Source organism: Eumetopias jubatus, unplaced genomic scaffold (assembly GCF_037043125.1).
Source record: "Eumetopias jubatus isolate StellerSeaLion01/CBP00866 unplaced genomic scaffold, mEumJub1_p1.0 scaffold_2, whole genome shotgun sequence".
NCBI lineage: Eukaryota > Metazoa > Chordata > Mammalia > Carnivora > Otariidae > Eumetopias > Eumetopias jubatus.
In genome coordinates, this window is record NW_028274808.1 from 49,552,958 (window position 1) to 49,574,386 (window position 21,429).

Genomic DNA, 21,429 nt, shown 5'->3' on the forward strand with positions numbered 1-21,429 from the left:
ACTAAAAATGTAACATTATCCACACCTACATATATACCCAACTGAAATGCACATAAGTGCACCAAAAGACATGTACATAATTGTTTATAGCAGTATTATCTGTAATAGTCATACTGGAAAACCACCCAAATGTCCATCAACAGTAGAAAGGCTAAATAAATGGTGATATATTTATACTGTGGAATACTATACAGCAATGTCACTATCGCACTACCTGGAATTAACCTCACAATGCTGAGCAAAGAAGCTGGACATAAAAATATAATACGGCATAAGTCCATTTATATAGCTCAAACACAGGCAAATGAAACCATAGTACTTAGGGATCTGTTAGTTTGACTGGCAAATATATATATATATATATATATATATATATATATATATTTTTTTTTTTTTTTGAAAACCACCAGAACGATGAGGAAAACAGATTTGTTGTGACTTAGGAGGAAGGGAGCGGAAGTGATTGGCGAACAGGAAGGGCTCTATAGCTCTCCGCTGGGTGATACTACATGAGGGTTTGCATTGACCAATCATTGAGCTCAACGTTTTGCTTGAGTGCATTTTTGTTATCTTTTACAATAAAGGAGCTTTGAAACAGAGTAAAGGAAGGAAAAGAAAGTGTGTGATGGAAGATGGGTCTGAGAACTTTGGTAACCTGCTCAGCGGTCAGAGTGAATGCGCTCCGACTGTGCATTTGACTCCACCGACGACATGTATCCAGTGCGGTCTGGAAGGCAGAAGTGAGGTGGATCCTGCTTCCCACCCCTTCCTCTGTGTCCCCAGGCAAGCAGAGTTGCGGCGTCTGGGAGTTTCAGCAGCTGTGTTCTAGTGTCTAGTCACTCACTCCCGTGGACATTAAAAGACATTGTATGGCGATGGTGGTCTCTTCACCCCTGGATTACAGCTATAGTGGATCTTCTTGAACCCGACATTCCCAGTCTCAATCTCCTGCCTGGCAATGGGCACAGATATCAAATCCTCCTAAAGGGAAGCGGGAGAGTGAGTAATGCAAGCAGCAATATAGTCCACTGCAACATCCTAGAAATCTTCATAACGGTGTAATAAAGTTCATCATGGCAAACAACAGGAAAAACATGGATTCAAAGGTAAGATGCAAAACGCTAAAACTTTCAGAAAAGAATGTGAAACATAAAACCATAAAACTTCTAGAAGTAAACTGGTGCTCTTTAGGGGAAAAATTCAGAACCAAGGGCTGGATGAAGAATTGGTGGCCCTGATATTAAAAGCATGCTCTGTAAGGGGAAAAAAATGATCCCTTGACCCTCATCACTTTTGTTCTGCAAAAGACCCTGTGAAGAGAGTGAAAAGACAAGCTAAAGAATGGTAAAAAATACTTGCAAACCACCCATCTGCAAAGGATTTGTATCTAGACTGTTAAACGGAACACTCAAAATTCAACAGTAGAGAAAACAATCCAGACAGAAAATGGGCCAAAGGCATGGTGATCTGCTAAATAATGGCCTCCAAAGACCGCAGGTCCTAATCTCTGGAATCTGTAAGCATGAGCTCATCTGAAAATCAAATCTTTGCAGATGGGATTAAGTTAAAGGATGTTGAGATGGCGAGTTTATGCTGGATTATCCAGAGAGCCCTAAATGTAATCACACGTGTCCTTATATGAGGAAGCAGACAGAGGCGATCTGACACACACACACACACACACACACACACACTCTCTCTCTCTCTCTCTCTCTCTCTCTCTCTCTCTCACTCTCAAAGGGGAACTCGATGTGAAGATATGGCCCTGTGGCCACAGACCAAGGAGACTGAGAGAGGCAAAGCATGGATTAACCCTCCTCACTCACACTGTATTCCACAGGGACCCACAAGCCTGCCAAAGCCTACTGCCGCTTCTGAGACAATGCTTCTGAGGATCACGTTTGCCCTTTACATTTAATCTCACAGAGAAACCACCTTTGCCTAATTGTTGTCATCTCCTTCATGGATGCACTTACGTGAAGTAGGCAAACGGTGCAACACCAGGCAAGTATAACATCTTAGTAGAGTTTAATTACTTTTCGACTTCATAGTCTGCCCCCTCTCTCTGAGGACAGTGAAAGGGCGAGTTAGTTCAGATGGATTGTGATCAAGAGATGGAAACTTTTGAGGAGAGCAAAGAGAAGACGGGAATGGGAGTATAAGGGAACTCTAAGAGGAGCTCTGCCTGCCCGGAGCAGTGTCCTGGGACAGGGCACAGCTGCAGCCTTGGAGCAGGGCAGGAGCCGAAGCCCTCCACACAGCTGCTTGTTAGGACGGCCGAGCTCCCCAGCATTTACTCATCCTCAGTGGCTAAAAATTTCCACTTGCAGCTCTCCGATTTTTTTTCCTACCGCCCAGTAAGAAGGGAAAATTTGCTGGTTCTGGGAATACGGGGCTTGAAAAACAAGAAGTGCTTTGGAAAATGTGCTGGGATCTGAGAGGCCTGTAATTGATGAGTTCCTTCCTCCACTGTAGTCCAGAGAACTGAGAAGATGTGACAGAGAATTCTAACCTCCCTCGGGGAAGACGCCTACTTCAAGCCTGACAAAGATGAGTATTCCAGCCTCTGGAATTGTGGGAGATTTCTGGGCTGGCCCTGACATCTGGCCACAGTTTGGGCACCCTGACATTGTTTTTGCTCCATGGTGTTCTTTGCTTTTTAATTCAGCCAGAGAACGTTTCCTTGACTCTCGGCTTCTTGGGATGAATCAGTACAATGAGTAGCAGGAAAGAAGTTTGGGTGGTTTATATTTTACCTACTCAATACCCACGTGGAATGTGTAGGGAACTTAGAGGGAATGGAAGTCCTGCTTACTTGGTGCTACTGGAAAAGAGGGAATGGAAGTCCTGCTTACTTAGTGCTAACCCGCCTCTAAGGCAACAGCATCTACTGAACAGATTGTGTGATTATGAAATAGACCAGATGATCTCAAGACATTTGAAAATCATAGGCTCGGGGCCTTTCCCCCAGGAAGATAGTTAAATGGAGAGGGTTTTCAGGCTGTACACACATGTACCATATATTAAAACCAGTCCAGCAGAGACATAAAAACAAGCCCAGAGCTTGTTACCACCAAAACACCATTAACCAGAGAATACTTTCCCAGTAACATGATACACCGACCTTTTACAATAATTACTCCTCAGGAACTGTGAAGAGCTAAGTGGGTATCAGAAGGAAAGCACCGCCCCCCCGCCGCCATCTGCCCCTGAAATCCCCAAAGCTATGACCCTTTGTGTACCTATTAATATTCTCAGCACAAATTCAGCAATCCTGAATCAGAGAACAGTCCTAAACTAGGTATATAGCTTATTAAGAAGTGGCTGTTATAGGGGCACCTGGGTGGCTCAGTCATTAAGCATCTGCCTTCGGCTCAGGTCATGATCCCGGGGTCCTGAGATCGAGCCCCGCATCGGGCTCCCTGCTCCGCGGGAAGCCTGCTTCTCCCTCTCCCACTCCCCCCACTTGTGTTCCTTCTCTCGCTGTCTCTCTCTCTCTCTCTCTCTGTCAAATAAATAAAATCTTAAAAAAAAAAGTGGCTGTTACAGTGCACAGGAGTTATTTATTTATTTAAATATTTATTTAAATTGTAAACGGGAACTAGGTAGACTTTGATGAGACTCTTTCCCGAGAGCTTACACTTAAACAATTGTTCATGGAGGGGCACCTGGGTGGCTCAGTGGCTTAATTGATTCTTGATTTTGGCTCAGGTCATGATCTCAGGGTTTTGAGGTCCAGCCCTGTGTGGGGTTCCGTGCTCAGCAGTCTACTGGAGATTCTCTCTCCCTCTCCCTCTGCTCCTTCCCCCCACCCCCGCTTGTGCAAGTCCCTCTCTTAAATAAATCTTTAAAAATAAAAAAAAAAGAATTGTTCATGAAAATTCCAGAAGTGGTGAACTCATTCATCCCCTGCCTCCTTCTCTTATTCTTTATTTCTTTTTTGAATACACGATCCTCAGCCAGGTGCTAGAGATTAAAAAAATGAAAACAAAGACCCCAAACACCCTGCCTTCAGGGCGCACACAGACTAATTAACAAATAGATACAATACAATGTGTTAATTAGAAAATTGAAAGCCTGACTGTGCTTGAGGTGTGGGGAAGATTTCATTAATGTGGTCTTGCAGGATGAAAAGTTTGGGTGAGGGTGCCTGGGTGGCTCAGTCGTTAATCGTCTGCCTTTGGCTCTGGTCATGATCCCAGAGTCCTGGGATCGAGTCCCACATCGGGCTCCCTCCTTGGGGGGAGGCCCGCTTCTTCCTCTGCCCCTCCCCCTGCTTGTGTTCCCTCTCTCGCTGTGTCTCTCTCTGTCAAATAAATAAAATCTTTAAAAAAAAAAAAGAAAAGTTTGGGTGACCATCCTGATCAGTGGGCAGAAGGGGCGTGGCAGGAATCTGCCCCCAGAGGACGGAGTGTGTGGAGGCATGAGAAAGGCTGTATAGGTCTGAGAGCAATAAATACCAGGGAAAGTGACTGGGAAAATAGATAGAGGTCAGATCATGGGCTTTTCTGATGGTAGGAATTTGGATTTTGTTTTGTAGGTAGTGGGGAGCCACAGAAGGAGTTAAAGCAGGAGAGTTGTATGGTCAGAATCACATGCTAAAAGGAGAGATCTCCTTGGTGGGCGATGGTGGGGCAGACAACAGGAGATTGTTTCAGAAGTCCAGGTGAGGGGCGCCTGGGTGGCTCAGTTCGTTAAGCGACTGCCTTCGGCTCAGGTCATGATCCTGGAGTCCCGGCATCGAGTCCCGCATCAGGCTCCCTGCTCAGCAGGGAGTCTGCTTCTCCCTCTGACTCTCCTCCCCCTCATGCTGTCTCTCATTCTCTCTCTCTCAAATAAATAAATAAAATCTTTAAAAAAAAAAAAAGAAGTCCAGGTGAGAGAAATCAAGAGGGTTAAACTGGCCGGTGACGGTGACCTGGATGGACAAAATTAATCTGGGCAGTGTTTGCGGGGCAGAATCAATTTGCAAGACTCGTAAGGCTTTCAGAACCCTATTGCCAAAACAAAAGGTTAGTCCCTCAGGAAGAGTATTGGAATATGGTCAAAAGAGGGAAAAAGGCCAAAAGGGCTTTCCCAGATATTGCTCCCCTGTGGTAGGGAGAGACAGAAAGCTGGAAGGAAAGGAAACTAGGAAAGGTGTCCACTAAGCTGAACTGACATCACATTGAATTCCCCTTGTGGTTTAGATCGAAAAATCCATTAATACATAGTAGAAATTCCAGGTAGAATCAAGACTGAAAGCATGCCTTTTTGCATTTTCTGTTGTTTCTTTTTCTTTTCTTTTCTTTTATTTTAAAGACTACTTTGAAAAATGCATTTATTTTCATTCGTGTTGAATCGAAATTCACATACAGTGAAACACATAGATTTTACAGCACAATTAATAAGTTTGACTTATCTCACATACAATATGCAAATGTGTACCTCTGGGTAACAAATACCGCAATCAAAATAATATACATTTCCATCACCCAGAAAGTTCCCTCAGCCCCCTTCCTGATAATCCCCACCACCCATAGATAACCATTGTTCTAATTTTTATCATTGGATTAGTTTTACCTGTCTTTGAGTTTCACATAAAAGAATCATACGATATTTACTGTTTTGTTTTTGTTTTTTTGTCTGAATGGATATATGACAATTTGTTTCTCTAATTTTCTCTTGATGGATATTAGAGTTGGTTTCAATTGGGGGCTATTGTGAATATAACTGCTATAAACATTCTTGTACAGGTCTTTTTGTAGATATACGTTTTCATTAGTCTTGGATAAATATTGAAAGTGAAATTTCTAGGTCACGGAGTAGATACGTATATTTAACTGTATGAGGACCTGCCAACTCATTTTTTCAAAATTGTGCCATTTTACACTTCCACAAACAATGTATGATTTTATTTCTAGAACAAAGTATCATATTGTGGTTTTAATTTCTATTTCCCTGATGACTAATGACATTGAGCATCCTTTCACATGCCTATTGATCACTCACATTCTTTCCAAAGTGTCTGTTAAAGTGTTTAGCCCATTTTTTTTTCCAATTTGGTTGTTTGTCTTTTTATTATTGAGTTGTAGGAGTTGTTTACGCACTCTGAATACAAATCCTCCATTGGATACGTGTAATGCCAATACTTTCTCCTCGTCTTTGACTTGCCTTTTGGTTTTCTTGACATCTTTTGAGAAACAGATTTTTTAATTTTTTCTGAAATCCAATTTAACAATTCTTCATTGTTAGTGCTTTTTTTTTTAAAGATTTTATTTATTTATCTGAGAGAGAATGAGAGAGAGAGAGCACATGAGAGGGGGGAGGGTCAGAGGGAGAAGTAGACTCCCTGCCGAGCAGGGAGCCTGATGCGGGACTGGATCCGGAGGACTCCAGGATCATGACCTGAGCCGAAGGCAGTCGCTTAACCAACTGAGCCACCCAGGCGCCCTGTTAGTGCATTTTATGTCCTCTCTAAAAAGACTTTGCCTAACCCAAGTTTGCAAAGATATTCTCCTAAGGTTTCCTCTAGAAGTTTTATCGTTTTAGCTTTTAATTTAGGTTTCTGATCATCTCAGTTTTTGTGTATGGCATGAGGTAGGGCTTAAGGCTCATTTTTCCCACATACATATCCAGTTCTTCCAGGACTGTTTACTGAAAAGACTTTCCCCCATTGAATTACCTTGGTGACTTTGTTGAAAATCAGTTGGCAGTATACATGCGGGTATATTTCTGAACTTCCTAATATGTTTCATTGATCTATTTGTTGTCCTTATGACAAAATCATATTGTGTTGATTATTATAATATTATAGCAAGTCTTTAAAAATCAGGTACTGGAACTCTTCCACTGTGTTTGTTCTTTTCAATGCTGTTTTGACTACTCTAGGTTATTTTTCATATAAACTTCAGAAATATCAATTTAAACCAAAAAAATCTCTTGAATTTTGATTGAGATTGCAGTGAATCCATAGATCAATTTGACATCTTAGTAATATTGTATCTTCACGTGCGTGTGAAGATTTACTTCACAAAGCATATCTTTCCATTTATTTAGGTCTTCTTAGCAATTCATTATAGTTTTTTTTTTGTGTAGAGGTTTTGCATATCTTTTGTCAAACATGTTCCTAAGTATTTTATGTTTTTTGATGCTATTGTAAGTGATCTTGTTTTCCACTTTAGTTTCCATTTTTTGTTGCTGATATAAACGATACAATTGATTTTTCTATGTTGACTTATGTCCTGTCACTTATTTTATTTATTAGTTCTAGTAGGGTTTTTTTGAGACTCCTTAATATACACAAAACATAGACATGTATTTCTGAATTTAATTTGCCCAGAGTTCATTCAGGATTTTTCCACTGATATTCATTTAATTTTTCTCCTAACTTCTTAAAGTGGAGATTTAGATCATTAATTTTAAACATTTTTTTTCTTTTATTATGGGAGTATTTAAAGCTATACGTTCTTTTTAAGCATTGCTTTAGCTGCATCAGATAGATTTTGACATATTGCATTTTCATATTTTAGTTCAAAATATTTTCTAATTTCCCCAGTGATTTATTCTTTAATTTAGGTTTATTTAGAAGTATGATTTTTAGGATTTTATTTATTTATTTGAGAGAGAGAGACAGCACGTACACAAGCAGGGGGGAGGGGCAGAGGGAGAGGGAGAAGCAGACTCCCCACTGAGCAAGGAGCCCAATGTGGGACTCCATCCCAGGACCCTGGGATCATGATCTGAGCCAAAGGCAGACACCCAACTGACTGAGCCACCCAGACGTCCCAAAAGCACTGGTTTTCTAATGCCTTTACTTTCATATATTATATTATATTTTATTTTATTTTTTTATTTTTTTAAAGATTTTATTTATTTATGTGACAGAGAGAGATATAGCGAGAGAGGGAACACAACCAGGGGGAGTGGGAGAGGGAGAAGCAGGCTACCCCCTGAGCAGGGAGCCTGACGTGGGGCTCCATGCCAGGACCCCAGGATCATGACCTGAGCCAAAGGCAGAAGCTTAACTGACTGAGCCACCCAGGTGCCCCTAAAACTGTGATTTTTAATTTCCAAACATTTAAAGCGTTTTTTTTTTGGTATCTTAGTATTATTGATTTCTAATTTAATTCTATTTAGTCAGAGAACATGAGATTTTTTTTTTTAATTTATTGGGATTTATTTTTATGACCCCAAACTTGGTCTGAATTAGAGAAACCTCCATGTTTATGTTTAGAAACAGTATATTCTGATGTTTGGAGTGTATTACCCTATTAATGTCAGTTGGTGGATTTGTTCTAAATGTATATTCTATTTATATAGTGACTTCTATATCCTTACTGATTTTCTGTCTACTTGTTCTTTTTTTTTTTTTTTAAGATTTTATGTATTTATTTGACAGAGAGACACAGCAAGAGAGGGAACACAAGCAGGGGGAGTGGGAGAGGGAGAAGCAGGCTCCCCACAGAGCAGGGAGCCCGATGCAGGGCTCGATCCCAGGACCCTAGGATCACGACCTGAGCCGAAGGCAGACGCTTAACCGACTGAGCCACCCAGGCGTCCCCATGTCTACTTGTTCTCTCAATTATTTAGAGAAGGGTGCTAAAATCTTAAATTATGATTGTAGATTTGTCTCTTTTTTCTTTTTTAGTTCTGTTAGTTTTTGCTTCACGTGTATTAAAACCGAAGTGGTGGCATGTTTTTTCACCAAGAGACACAGAATGGGGGTGCCTGGTGGCTCATTTGGTTAAGCATCCAACTCCCAAATTTGGCTCAGGTCATGATCTCAGGGTCATGAGATCAAGCCCTGAGTCAGGCTCCAGGCTCAGCAGGGAATCGGCTTGAGATTCTCCTTCTCCCTCTCCCTTTGCCCCTCCCCCTGCTCGAGCTCACTCTTTCTCTCTCTCTCAGATAAATAAATAAATCCTTAAGGAAAAAAAAAGGCATAGAATGTCTGGTTGTGTCCCTTTTTATGTTAGTAGTTATTGATGCTCAGTCCCTAGATGCATTAACTTTTTGGAAGTTACATAAAGGTGATATTTTAATTCTATCAATTCTTTTTCATTTAGTAGTTTCTTCTCAGCTACTATTTTTTTTTATGTAGTTATACCATTTGTATAAATGCTTCATTCCTTTCATTTCTTTATCAATTTTCAAAGTAACGAATTGGTTGAAATCATCTTTCTAAGGTGACCACTTATGGTTTTTCTTAAAAATATCATTATAAATACATGGATTCGGACAGATTTGATGGATTTTTAATCCACTGCAACTGTTGTCCTTACTGATACTCATACTGTAACATCTTTGGCTTGTGGAATCCTCTTCAGATTGGCTCCTGAATCTTCTTTACATGACCTTAATAGTTTTTGGTACCTTCATCTTTAATTGATGTGACAAGATGTTTCAGACTCATCTTGTACATTTCTCACCCAAGACTTGGTGTCGGCCATTTCTCTAAAAAGCCCCCAGGTTTTTCTTTTAAAGTGGGAAACGGTATTTCAGTACCATGATCTGGGTGCTAGGGATGATCTTTTGATTTGATCACTGTTTCTAGGTCTAACTGTTTCTTTTTCTTTTTCTTTTTTTTTTAAAGATTTTATTTTTAAGTAATCTCTACACCCAACATGGGGCTCAAACTTACAACCCCAAGATCAAGAGTTGCATGCTCTACCGACTGAGCCAGCCAGGCACCCACTAGGTCTAACTATTTCTTAAATAGACTTTGAAACAATCCTCTAGTTTTAGCCACACCTTTATCCCCACTTCCAAAAGTAGCTACTACCACCGATTCCTAAGTTTTTTGGGAATTCTGTAGCCTTCTCCACTTCATTCAGCCTTACATGCGGCCCTTTCATGTCTGTTAAATCATTCACCACTCATCCACCAGCTCTCCAATGTCAAAAATGCTGTTCCTTTTGTCTCCCAGCCTGTTAGCCCACTCTTGTAGGTTTATGCCTAGAAAAGACAAAACAGATTTATTCTTATTTCACTAAGATTTGGGGAGAGAGTAAAAGAAGGTACATAGGCCCAATCTACCATTTTTAGTTCTGAAAGTCCCTCCTTTATCTTTGTATCCCTGGTCCAAGCATAGGCTTCATTACTCCTTGGTAAATATTTATAAACAAGAACCACCCTCTCACAAGCCTTGCTTGTGACAAGATAGGTCGGTCCAGGACACGCTGGGACAAGCTGTTCCTAGACATTTTTCACTTCAGTCCCTGACTTTGCCTGGCCTATTCCTGGCAATCACTTCATCATTTAGGTAAACTCATGTTCCCCTGAGGACTCCTAGTTTCAACATGCATCTAGTTGATCTGGACTTTCTGATTCAGTCAGGGTTGGAGAGTCCTTTCTTGTTTAATAACCTTGTTAGTGACTGGTTACCAAATCTTGACCCGCAGCTCTGATTCCCAGGTGATGCCCCTGGAGTTGCAACAGAAAGCCTTGTGGAGGGCAAGCCTTGATAATACTGACATTTAAGGCAGTTAGGCCTTCTCAAACAGGAAAACACTTGAGGAAAGGACCGTTCTGATCTGTCTATGGAGCATGGAATATCATCAGCCCAGCTCTTCCTTTTGGCTTCGTGGAATCTGAGCTTTCCTCCCCACCCTAAAGTCTAGGGAGGAGACTCTTTTTGCCCAAATTATTATTTATTTCAAAACATTTTATATTCTGAGAAGGGGGCAGAAAGACCCTTACATTGTTTGTTTTGGAAGACATTTTGCTTTGCCCCAGGTTATTTCTCATCTTCCAGATAATTTGTGGGGTGAGTGGATTACCTGATTGCGCTTGTGAAAGGAAAAAAAGGAAGAGAAAAACAACCCATTCTCTGGAGAAGCAACATGGAATTTAAAACGGAAAAAGAGGCACCACTTATACATTCCATCTACCTCCCGCAAACGCCGTGTAGGGGACGCCTTGACCACAGAATCCACAATGCCAGAAATGAATGCCGACTCCTTTTTTCAAATGTGACTTGTTTTCCACAGAATTTGATTCTGATCTTTGCTATGACTGCCTGTGGCCACTCAGTTACTGGAAACCTATAATGCCAGCTCTTTGCTAAGTGGCCTTGGCAAGGCCTTTCCTAGCATTTAATCACAGTAAGAAGGCTCCAGAGACTTTATTAGCTGTATAAAGAATTATAGAGATATTAGCCTGAGTTGGATGAAGCCCAGAGCAGCTGTACCGCTCTTTAAGTGCAGAAAATTTCTCAGAGATATATTGTGCTAAGAGAAAAGTATCCTGGGATTTAACCATAAATTATGTGAATAATGAACATAAGTATTCCTAAATTTTACCAAATAGCTATATTCCTGAAATTGTGGTGTTAAATCTAATGTTCCATACCCAATCCTACTTCCCCATTTACTACCTTATAATTTCAAAATTGCTTAATCTCCATTTATGGTTGAATGTCAATGTCACCCTGTTATCTTTCAATCCCTCTATTCTCCAAGTTTCTCTGACAAGTACTTGAGTATAAACAATGTAAATATACTATGATAGCTATGTATTTAGGGGAGAGTTTGTTAAATATTTTGGTAAAGTGAATATTCACTCAGTATTTTGGTTTTTATATATTGACTGGAGTTAAGTCTTGGCTTCATCCAAAATGTACAAATGGGGGAGGGGTAACTTGCCAAAACAAAGTTTACCATTTTTATTTGTTTAGCTTACAAATTTTGATGGTTCCAAAATGCCAATTTTCTAATCTGTCTGTAACAAAGTTCCCACACGTCTACCATAAAAGGAGTAAAATAAGGGGAATAAATATTTTAGAAGGCTAAATGTATTCAATTTAAAATATTATGCTTCATAATCCTGAGATTATGATCTTCTTTCTTTATTGATGCTTAAATGCCCTCTTGGATCTGAAATTGTGGTGGTTTGTATAGATGGTTTTTCAAAGATGTCCTTATATGGCAAATAATAAAAGTAGGCAACCGAATATGTAACAGTCTCCCAATTTTGGAGGAAAACTACCTGGTCAGTGAAATTCTAAAGTGTGCAATCTAACTTTCTGAAATGTATTTTCCTGTAATTGATATTGTACTGGCATGAGGTGGTGATAATGCTTTGGCCATGCATACTTTTTCAAATGAGATAAATATGCTCTCCCTTTTAAAATCCTATATGAATCCTATTTTACTGTTGAAATGGTATAGTCTATATATTATCCATTAATCATTAAATATCAGCACTCTCATCTTACTCTAATTCTCAATTTATTCCAGTGCTTGATTAGCCTATATCAGTGTTTTTCCAAATAAATTTTGCACAGCACTAATTCCTTGTATAATAGTTTTCCATGCTATATAACAAATTACCAGAATCCTAGCAGCTTTAAACAACAAACATTTAGATTTCTAATTCTGGAATGACATTCTGAAGAGCGCCGCAGTCTCCAGCAAAACAAGCATAACTAGTGAAAATTATTCTTAAAATCCAATAGTTAAAGTCTCAGGAAATTGTCCTTAAGATATAACAAACAAAGAAACATTTATTCTGGGGCACCTGGGTGGCTCAGTCGTCAAACGTCTGCCTTCGGCTCAGGTCATGATCCCGGGGTCCTGGGATCAAGCCCTGCATCAGGCTCCCTGCTTGGTGGGAAGCCTGCTTCTCCCTCTCCTGCTCCCCCTGCTTGTGTTCCCTCTCTTGCTGTCTCTCTCCCTGTCAAATAAATAAATAAAATCTTAAAAAAAAAAAGAAATATTTATTCAAGAAAATCCAGTAAAACTTGGTAAGAACAGTGAGAGTCTGTAGCATTTGAACAATAACTCATTGCCTCCCTCCTTACTCCTGGCTCAATGTGACAGAGACTCCACCCCAGGCAGGTGAAGCCAAGAACCCAGCACTCTGTCTTCTCCTAGCTTTCACTTAAGGGATATGGATCTTCCTGGGAGGGGCAGACCACCAGAATTTTTCAAGCGCCCCAGCTACATGTTGGCAAGGACCTGGAGAATCAGAACTCTTGTACCCTGGTAGAAACGTAAGATGGCACAGCTGCCTTGGAAAACAGTTTGGTAGTTCCTCAACAGTTTAATGACAGAGTCACTGTATAACCCAGTGGTTCTACTCATGCATATATTCCCAAGAGAAATAAAAACATATGTCCCACACAAAAACTTGTGCATGAATATACATAGCATCATTATTTCTAATAGCCAAAAGGTAGAAACAACCCAAACATCCATCAACTGATGAATGGATAACCAAATGTGGTATATCTATACAATGGAACATTATTCAGCAATTTAAAAAAGTTCGGTACTCATCCATGCCATAACATGAATAAACCTTGAAAATGTTATGCTAAGTAAAAGAAGCTAGTCACAAGAGAGCACATATTATATGACTCCATTTACGTGAAATGTCTAGATTGGGCAAATCTGTAGAGACAAAAAGTAGATTAGTGGTTGCCTAGGGCTGGGGGAATGGGAGAATGACGATTGACTACTAAGAGATGTGAAGTTTCTTTTTTTTTTTTTTAAAGATTTGTTTTTATTTATTTTTTTGACAGAGAGAGATACAGCGAGAGAGGGAACACAGGGGGAGTGGGAGAGGGAGAAGCAGGCTTCCCGCTGAGCAGGGAGCCTGATGGGGGGCTCGATCCCAGGACCCTGGGACCATGACCTGAGCTGAAGGCAGATGCTTAACAACTGAGCCACCCAGGAGCCCCAAGATGTGAGGTTTCTTATGGGGATGGTCAACATATTATAAAATTGATTGTGGTGATGGTTTCACAATGCTTGAATTATACACTTTAAATGGGTGAATTGTAAGATACGTGGCTCGTATAGCAATAAAGTTGTTACCAAAAAACCTACAAAAACCTACACGTTATCTCATATTTTCTGTGGATTAGGAGTCTAGGCATGGCTTAACTGGGTACTCTGTTTAGGATCTCACAAAGCTGCAATGAAGGTGTTGGGCAGGGCTGTGATCTTATCTGAGATTGGGATCCTCATCTAAGTTCACTGGTTTTTAGGGCGCCTGGGTGGCTCAGTCGTTAAGCGTCTGCCTTCGGCTCAGGTCAGGATCCCAGGGTCCTGGGATCAAGCCCCACATCAGGCTCCCTGCTCAGCGGGAAGCCTGCTTCTTCCTCTCCCACTCCCCCTGCTTGTGTTCCCTCTCTCGCTGTGTCTCTCTCTGTCAAATATAAATAAATAAATAAATAAATAAATAAATAAGTACACTGGTTGTTGTTGGCAGCATTGAGTTCCTTGTAACTGTAGGACTGAAGTCCTCAGCTTCTACAGGCTACCTGCCATTCCCTGCAAATGGCCCTCTCTGTAACATAACAGTTTGCTTCTTCAAGGCCATTTATTAGCTTTTGTGATTTTGAATAATTGATCTAACCTATATATCCCACATTCTTCATTTGAAAATGGTAATAATAATAATAATAATAATACCTGCTTATTATGGTTGTTGTAAAGATCAAATAAGGTAGTGCATATGTGCCTGGCTTTTTCATATCCAGTCAATAAATCTTAGCTAATACTATTAATAATAGTATATTATATACTATACTGTTAATAGGATATTAATAGATGTTGCATAAAGAGTTCTATTAAAAAAAGTTTGAAGAGTCCATCTTCTAGAATAATGTATTAAAGATCTACAAAAACCTACTCCTCCATAAAGTAGTGAAAACACTGAAAAATTGCCAAAATCAACTTTTTTATAACTCTGGATATTAAAGATTTGCAAGTCTGAAGAGCTTTTATAAAAAAAAAAAAAAAGACAGCTGAATCTCAGTGAAGAGTGAAACGTGTAGCACTTTAACTTGCCCTATCCCATTCCCTTCTCCTCAGCTCCATGGTAGCCCTGAAAACCAACAACCTCACAATGATGGTATCCATGAATCAGCAGGCTAGCAACCACTGAAGGGGAAAATCTGTTTGAGCTCCCCTTAAAGCCCCATTCCCAGAGCATTGTCACTATTTGACCTGACTGGAAGTTCCCAGGAAACACCCGCTTGCAGGGCTTGTCTTTATTTGATCTGACTCAGAGTTTGCTCAGTGCCAAACAGCCTTTTCCCTAGGGCATTTGCTGAAAACAATTAGTGGCAATTGCTTAACATCACAGCTGGCTTTGGCAGCACTAACAGTTGGGGCAAACAAATAGCTGACCAAAAATTATAAAAAGAAAAGCTGGGAAATGAAATTTTCACAGGAGCTTTGAAAAGCTCTCACACATTCCTGGGAATCTAGAAAGCCACATACATACATGCCCAGGGCTGTGAACATGCTCAGGAAAGTCCTGTGAAGGCTGTAATCTCTCACCTCTGCTTGACCTTGAAGCTCCATGCAAACAGGGAGTGAGGGCAGAGGCAGTGTTGCAAGCTGCTTGCTAGAGCACTGAAGGCATTTCCCAGATGCCACTCAGAGCCTCTGGGCAAAGACTGGAAAACTTGTTGGTTCAAAGTATTTAAGGAAATCCCTATCCAATCATTAGCTGACCACTAAGGTAACCTACTAGCGACTTCGATGGCTACACACCGACTGCAGACTTCACAGAATTCACTTAGGAAAGTCACTAAACAAACAGTAATAACAACAACAACAAAACCTGTTGAATGGAAGGAGGGGGATCATGTGAAAGAATTTCAATTTAAAATAAAACTGAAGAATATAAAATGGAGAATTTCACTCATTTGCCCTCAGAAAGACAAAAGTTAAGGATAAAGACGTTGATTTCCTATAAATGCCTCATTTACAGAAAACTGATGGTGTTGGAATTTTCTTGGATGGTGAGAAGGTGATCAGAGGTTGTCTTGTATCAGGGTGCCTGGGTGGTTCCATCGGTTAAGTGTCTGCCTTTGGCTCAGGTCATGGTCTCAGGGTCCTGGGATGGAGCCTGGCATCAGGCTCCCTGCTCAGCGGGGAGTCTGCTTCTCCTTCTCCCTCTGCTCCTCTCACCTTCTCATGCCCAGTCTCCCTCTCCCCCTCTCTCTCATAAATAAACAAACTCTTAAGAAAAAATAAGCGTTTGTCTTATATCAATCTTCGGAAGTTTCTCCAGAGGCATGAATGGGAGATGGCCCAGGTCAGACTGATCTCACAAAGTGGGCTGAATTGAGTTCTGTGTGTTTGACTGGACTGATTCTGGCTGCTTGGGAAATTTTCAAGGCTGGTCTCCATTTGTTTTTGATTTTTAACTGACTCTAAGTGAACTGTTCCTATATATTCCCTGCCTATAAATACAGTCAATCCCAACCCCTTAGTGGACTCACCTGTAGTTTGCTACAGTTCACCTGTTCTGAATTGCAATTCCTCTTCAATTCCCATATAAATTCATCCTTTTGAGGTTGCCTCAGTTTACCTCCTTATTTAGGTCAGCACCAATTTCCAGAGTTGCCATAGTATATTACTTAAATGTCCAACTTTCAACAACAAAACATTGTGAGGAATGCAAAGAAACGTGAAAGTGTGGTCCATACACGGGGAAAAACAATAGCAGTCAATAGTAACCCTGAGGAATACCAGATGTTGGAATTACTGGACAAAGAGTTTAAATCAGCTATTATAAATATTTTTAAAGAACTTAAGACAACTGTTTAAAGAACTAAAGGAGAATATGAGAAAAATGTTCAATAAATAATGAACATTAATAAAGAGAAAATATAAAAAAGAATGAAAACAGGGGCGCCTGGGTGGCTCAGTCGTTAAGCGTCTACCTTCGGCTCAGGTCAGGATCCCAGGGTCCTGGGATTGAGCCCTACATTGGGCTCCCTGCTTGGCGGGAAGCCTGCTTCTCCCTCTCCCACTCCCCCCTGCTTGTGTTCCCTCTCTCACTGTCTCTCTCTCTCTATCAAATAAATAAATAAAATCTTTAAAAAAAAAAAAAGAATGAAAACAGGAAGAGAGCAAATGTGTTCTTCAAGAAATGCTAAAGGAATCAGTCTTTCAGGCTGAATGAAAACACTAGACAGTAACTTCAATAAAGAGCACTGGTAAAGACAACCGCATAGGTAAGTATAATGTAGCTTTTGTTCATAAGTCTCTCTTCTACCTGATTTAAAAAGCAATTGTATAAAGCAATACAGTTGACCCTTGAACAGTGTGGGGGGTAGGGGTGCAGTCAAAAATTCACATGTAACTTTTGACTCCCCCAAAACTTCACTACTAGTAGCTTACTGTTGATTGGAAGCCTTGCTGATAACATAAATGTTGATTAACACATATTTGTACGTTATATGTATTATACACTGTGTTCTTACAACAAAATAAGCTAGAGAAAAGAAAACATTATTAAGAAAATCATACGGAAGGGGTGTCTGGTTGGCTCAGTCAGTTAAGTGTGCAACTCCTGGTTTCGGCTCAGGTCATGATCTCAGGGTCCTGGGATCAAGCACCGAGTTATCGGGCTCTGCACTCAGCAGGGGGTCTGCTTGAGGATTCTCTCTTCCTCTCCCTCTGCCCCTCTCCCTGCTTTCACTCTCTCTCTCAAATAAATAAATAAATCTTTATTAAAAAATCATAAGGAAGAGAAAATATATTTATAGTACCGTACTGTATTTATAGAAAAATATCCACATATAAGTGGACCCACACAGTTCAAACCCATGTTGTTCAAGGGTCAACTATAATTTTAAATCTGTACTATGAGCTCACAATATATAAAGATGTAATTTGTATGATGATAATAACAATACTAAGGAAAGTGGAGGAAATGGGGCTGTATAAGAACAGTTTTTGAATAATATTGAAATTAAGTTGGTATTAATTCAAACTACGTTGTTATAAATTAAGATGTTACTTATAATTTTCAGGGCAACCACTAAGAAAGTAACTTTTAAAATATAGTAAAAAATTTTAAAAAGGGGATTAATATAGTATACTAGAAAATATTCAACAAAAAGGCAGTAATAGAAGAATAGAGAAACAAAAGATGTAAGATGTGGAAAGCAAATATAGCAAAATGGCAGACGTAAATCCTGTCTTATTAGTAATTACATTACACGCAAAAGGATTAAACAGTCCAACCAAAGGCAGAGATTGGCAAAACAGACTTTTTTTTTTTTTTTTAAGTTTGGGGGTAATGACCAAAATAAAATTAAACAGATTTCTTAACTTTTCAGAACCTTGAATAAGTTTCAGGATACGCTGGTCTACATCGTTCTAATGAGTAATAAAGCCTAACTTGAAGTCAAATTTCTTGCACTTCTGGTCAATTTTGTGTCAGGAGTAGTTTGTACATAGCTTGCAGATTTTGTTGTCAAAATTTCCTTATTTTCTCTAACATGATGGTTGGGTTTCTGAATTTTTCCCTTGAAGCTCCCCCATTTTAGCTACTAGAAAAATATTTCCTTGAGTGGAACACATTATCTCTCTCTCTCTTTTTTAAAGATTTTATTTATTTATTTGTCAGAGAGAGAGAGAGCACAAGTGGGGGGGGCGGAGAGGGGCAGAGGCCGAGGGAGAAGCAGACTCCCCGCTGAGCAAGGAGCCCAACACAGGGCTCAATCCCAGGACCCTTAGATCATGATCTGAGCTGAAGGCAGACGCTTAACTGACTGAGCCACCCAGGTACCCCAAGTGAGTAATCCTTGATTAAATAGTTTTAAACCCAGCTCTTGTGGTTATTCATTACCACTGCCATAGAATAATCAGTTATTTACTAGGATGGTGGTTCTCAAGCTTTTGTGTGTTTTGAAATCACCTGGAGAGCTTGTTGAAACACAGGGGTCAAGACCCCTTCTCCAGGGTCTCTGATTCAGAAAGTCTAGATTGTGTCTGAAAATCTGCATTTCCAGTAAGTTCCCAGGAGATACTGAATCTGTTGGTCCAAAGACCACAATGTGAGGACCCTTTTAGGAGGATAGGAAATTTTCAGTCTTGTTACAAATTGCTACGAGTGCCCTGAAAGAGGATGGCAGGGTAATATGAAAGCATTAAAAAAAGAAGCTGGGGTGCCTGGGTAGCTCAGTCAGTTGGGCATCTGACTCTTGATCTTGGCTCAGGTCTTGATCTCAGGGTCATAGTTTCAAGCCCAGTGTTAAAAAAAAAAAAAAAAAGAGGTGTCCTCGTTTGGAGGGGTCCCAGAAGTCTTCGAGAAGGAAAGCGCTTTTGAGTTGAAATTAGACATATGAGTAATAGTTTATCAATGTAACAGGGTGGAGAGTGGGAAGAACCGCTAGCCCCAAGGAAGAGTGTGTCAAAGAATCTTAGGCCTGATGGAGCCTGATGCTGCTGGTGAAGGGAGAGGCCAGCTTGCTGGAGTGCAGGGGGAGAGGGGAGAGGAGGCACCAGCTGAAGCCAGGGAGAGAGGCACAGGCCAGACCAAGCAGATTCTGAATTTCATCCGAAGAGCAAAGGGAGTTTGTTGAAAGATTTTTCTCCAGGGAATGAAGACACCAAGTGTGTAATTTTTAAAGTTCTCTCTGCCCACTGTATGGGAAAATGGTTGCAGGCAGGCAAGAGTAGAAATGGTGTGACAAGCTGGGAAGGTACTGAAGCTGCCCAAGGGAGTTGGGGGCCTGGGCTGAGGAGGTGTGAGTGCAGTGAGGGGCTGCGGCCAGGGGGCGTGATGCACTGGATGCAGGGGCAGGTGAGAGGGCTGTTAGCATGCCAGCTGGACAATGGTGTGATGTTTACTGCACTAGAGAGTCCTAGATGGCAGGGGGCCATCATGTGATGGTGGTCACAAATAGTTGTGCGTCTGGAATCAGTTTTGGACATATTATGTTACAATTTTAAAAGCTGACATAAGTAAAGTTCAGGGATTTTTGGGGGAGAGAATGAAGGAAGAATACACATTTCTATAAATTTTGGGAAATGCCTAGATTCACATAACCACCACCAGTATCAGGGTACATACTAATTTCATCTCCAAAAATTCCTGCTTGCTACCCTTTGTAGTCAAATCTTTCTTACTCTTAAGACCTGGCAACCACTGATATAGTCTTGGGACATAATTTTACCTTTTCAAGAATGTCAGATAACTGGAATCATACAGTATATAATCTTTTGGGTCTGGCTTCTTTCAGTTAGCATAATGCATCTGAGATCCAGCTGTGGTGTTGTGTGTATCAATATTTCATTTTTAAAAATTCCTTTTTTTTTTTTTAAGTAGGCTCTGCACTCAGCATGAGCCCATTGAAGGGCTTGAACTCACAACCCTGATCAAGACCTGAGCTGAGATCAAGAGGTATCAGGCATTTAACTGACTGAGCCACCCAGGCGCCCCTAAAAAAAATTCATAAATAGTACTGCACTGCATGGGTACGCCACAATCTGTTTAGTCACTCAGCCATTAAAGGACATTTGGGTTTCCCATTTGGGGCATTTATGAATAAAGCTGCAAGAAAGATTTGTGTACAGTTTTTTATGTGAGCATAGGTTTTCATTTCTCTAGAGTAAATGCCTAGCATTGGGGTTGCTGGCTCATATAAGGATATGTTTAACTATAACAAAACTGCTAAGCTATTTTCTAAAATGGTTGTGCCATTCTGCATCCCCACTAATGAAGTATGAGACTTCTAGTTACACCACATCTTCATCACTACTTGGTTTGGCCATTTTTTGTTTTTTTAAAAATGTGGCCATTCTAATGGGTGTGTAGTACGGTGGTTCTCCTGGCATTGAATGTCTTTTCATGCATTTATTTCCATGGGTCTATCTTCTTTGCTGAAGTATCTGTTCAAATCTTTTGCCTAATTTTTAATCAGGTTGTTTGTTTTCTTATTGGTGAGTTGGCCATACCAATAGGCCAACTTTGTGATAAGTGGGTGATGACATAGGCCATTGGATATATAAGCTTGGGGTTCAGAGGCGATGTCTGGTCTGAAGATACTCATTTTGGAGTCGGTGGCATATAGTTGCTTCAAAGTCCAAGGAGTGCTTAGAGAACTGAGTCTTGAGGAATTCCAGCACTTAGCGGCCAGGGGAGAAGGTGAGGCTGCAAAGGAGACTGAAGGTAAGCAGCCATAGAAGTTGAAGGAAGCCTGGAAAGTGTGGTATGAAGGCAGGCAGGTGAGCGTTTTACAAAGAGAAGAGTGAAAAACAGAGCTGAGTGCTGGTGAGTGATCATGCATAACAGACACTACAGAAAGCGCATATGATTTACCAACTCTGCTCACAACCCTTCTGACACCAAATGTGTGGTTTTTCCCCACCACGCATTTCTCGAAATCTCTGTAGACACCAACAAGATGTCCTGCAATTTAATTCAATTCTGCTAACTACCTGGAGTTAACACAGACCCCAATTCTGCTAACTACCTGGAGTTAACACAGACCTCACGGGTTAGGGGCTCAGTCCCACAAGACTGCCCCTCAAGATGCCAATTGCAAGTCTGGGCCTCCCATATTCTGACCAATTGGCTACAAATCAGGGGTTCCCGTGACTCTCTCCTTTGGATTGATACTTTTCTACAGTGGCTCACAGAACTGAAGGAAATACTTTACTTACGATTATCAGTTTATTCTAAAGCACAGAA